General features: G+C 38.6%; 1 non-coding gene across 1 annotated transcript; it reads left to right on the top strand.

Moving 5' to 3' along the window:
• The first annotated feature begins 2,023 nt into the window (after positions 1-2,023).
• On the top strand, positions 2,024-2,130 carry LOC112101535. Its single transcript, XR_002907550.1, has one exon. It is a non-coding gene; the product is annotated as a small nucleolar RNA R71 (small nucleolar RNA).
• The last annotated feature ends 447 nt before the right edge of the window (positions 2,131-2,577 follow it).

Raw genomic sequence — 2,577 nt, 5'->3', positions numbered from 1 at the left:
TAGCGCTTGATTTTAGGTCTTTCAGCCTGATCTTTCTTGTTCACTCAACCCGGATCCTTCAAGAATAGATGCTTCTATAGGCTGTTTACCTTAGTTCCTATGTAGTGCTCCACTTTCGACCCATTAACCTTGAATTCTTGTTGGTCTGGAGTGAGTTCCCTTTGTTGGATTTACTCGTCAATTTTGAAAGGTTGCTTTTCTCTTGACCATGCTATATTAGCTGTTCCATGATCTTCATCATCAAGTTCTTCAAATGTTACAACATTGATTTCTTCCTTACTGCAGCAACTGTGTAATCTCTCTACTACAACAAAGTCCACAACACTGATAAAATTACAATCTTCAATCTCATCGGGACTCTTCATGGCATCCAGCACATTGAATGTAACTTGCTGGTCATTCACCCTCATGGTTAATTCTCCTTTTTGAACATCAATTAAAGTCTTTCCCATGGCTAAGAAAGGTCTCCCTAGAATGATTGACACTTCTTTGTCTAGCACAATGAAATCCACCGGAAAAATAAATTTATCCACCTCACCAATACTTCTTTTATCTTCCCTTCTGAATATACATGAGATCTGTCAACAAGTAGTAAAGTCACTGTTGTTGGTGTACATTCGCCAACTTCCAATTGCTTAAACATTGATAAAGGCATGAGATTGATGCTAGCCCCCAAATCACAAAGTGCTTTGCCACTGTATTTAGTGCTTATGGAGCATGGGATTGTGAAGCTTCCTGGATCCTTCATCTTCTGTGGCATCTTACTCTCTGAAGCATTCGGTTGCACTCTTGTGTTCAACTATTTCAAACTCTCCAAGTATTCTTTTCTTTGTCAAAATATCCTTAAAAAATTTCGTATAATTTGGCATTTGCTCTAAAGCTTCCACAAAAGGGATATTAATATGTAACTGTTTCAGCACTCCCAAGATTTTGTTGAACTGCTTGTCTTGTTTTTGCTTCTGAAACCTTTGAGGAAAATGTGGTGGATGTATAAACTGTTGTGCTGCAATATGTTGTGCAGACTACTTCTTTTTTGCTCTACTCGGTTCTGTTGCTATTGGTGTTGTAATTTCCTCATCACCAGGTGCTGGATCATAACTTTTTACAGATGCTGTAGCAGAACTGTATTGATTTGCATTCTGAAAAATGGAAGACTGTGACTCCTCCTCTACTTGAGTGTCTTCTTGGCATTGGTTGGACTCAATTCTTATTTTTGGTATACCAACTGAACTATGAACCTCCTTTCCAAATCTCAAGTTTATCACTAGGCATGTTCTACCTTTCTCTTCTTGGGTTCTCTGTGTTGTTGGGTGAACTACCCTGAGGTTTGTTGCTTACTGCTGTAGCAAGCTGTCCAATTTGATTTTCCAAGTTTCTCAAAGATGTAGCATGACTCTGAACAACCGCTTCATTCTTCACAATATAATCCTTAATCAAAGATTAAAGGGAGCTAAGTTGATCATTGTTGATGTTTCTTCGCTTTTGATTTTGTTGATAAAATCCAGGTGGTGTAGTAAGTTTGTTATGTCTATTGGGTGCTGCAGCAGTCTGATTCTGATAACTCCATGCAAAGTTCAGGTGTTGTCTCCATCTAGGGTTGTAAGTGTTTGAATATGAATTGTCCTGGTTCTGTTTATTTAAGTTGCCCACATAATTGACTGAAGTTAGATTCCCAAGGCAATTATCAAATAAGTGTCCCTCTCTACAATAAACACAAGAGATCTCGGCAACTTAGTTGACAGTTGCTGGAGCAGTGGTCATAGCTTTCATCATATTTGTTAATGAGGTTACTTGGGCTGACAATGCTGTCAAGGCATCTACGTTATGAACTCATGTTGTTCCTCATGCTGCAGCTTGTCTGGTTGATAGCCACTGATAGTTATTGTTGGTTATTCTCTCTAAAATTTCGTAAGCCTCATTGTAAGACTTAGATAACAAGGCCCCATTTGCTGAAGCGTCCACCATCAATCTAGTGCTTGGGTTGAGACCATTATAGAAAGTTTCCAACTGTATGCAGTAAGGAATACCATGATGAAGACATCTCTTGAGTAACTCCTTAAATCTCTCCAATGCATCACACAAGCTCTCATCTTTAAGTTGATGGAAAGATGTGATCTCGTTCCTCAACTTTGCATTCTTAGTTGTCGGGAAGTATTTCATTAAAAATTTGTCAGTCAAGTCACTCCATGTAGTGATAGAATCTGGTGGTAGAGAATTCAACAATGCTTTTGCTCGATCTCTCAAAGAAAATGAGAAAAATTTGAGCCTTAATGCTTTCTGCGATGCTCCAGCAATCTTAAAAGTGTCACTAACATCCAAAAATAGCTTAAGATGTAGATGAGGATCTTCAGATGACAGCCCATTGAATTTCCCCACTGTTTGCAGCATTTGAAATATCACTGGTTTGAGCTCAAAATTGTTAGCTTGAATGTTGGGTCTAACTATCACTTGATGTATGGCTTGAGGAGTCAACACTGCATAGTCTCGAATGGCTCTATCTCTACCGTCCGCCATGTGAATAATGTTGTTATTCCCTGATTGCCTTTGAACATATTGTCTATTCAGTCCTTTATGTAC

Source organism: Citrus clementina, unplaced genomic scaffold (assembly GCF_000493195.1).
Source record: "Citrus clementina cultivar Clemenules unplaced genomic scaffold, Citrus_clementina_v1.0 scaffold_1173, whole genome shotgun sequence".
Taxonomy (NCBI): domain Eukaryota; kingdom Viridiplantae; phylum Streptophyta; class Magnoliopsida; order Sapindales; family Rutaceae; genus Citrus; species Citrus x clementina.
This window is presented reverse-complemented; position numbering and strand designations above follow the sequence as displayed.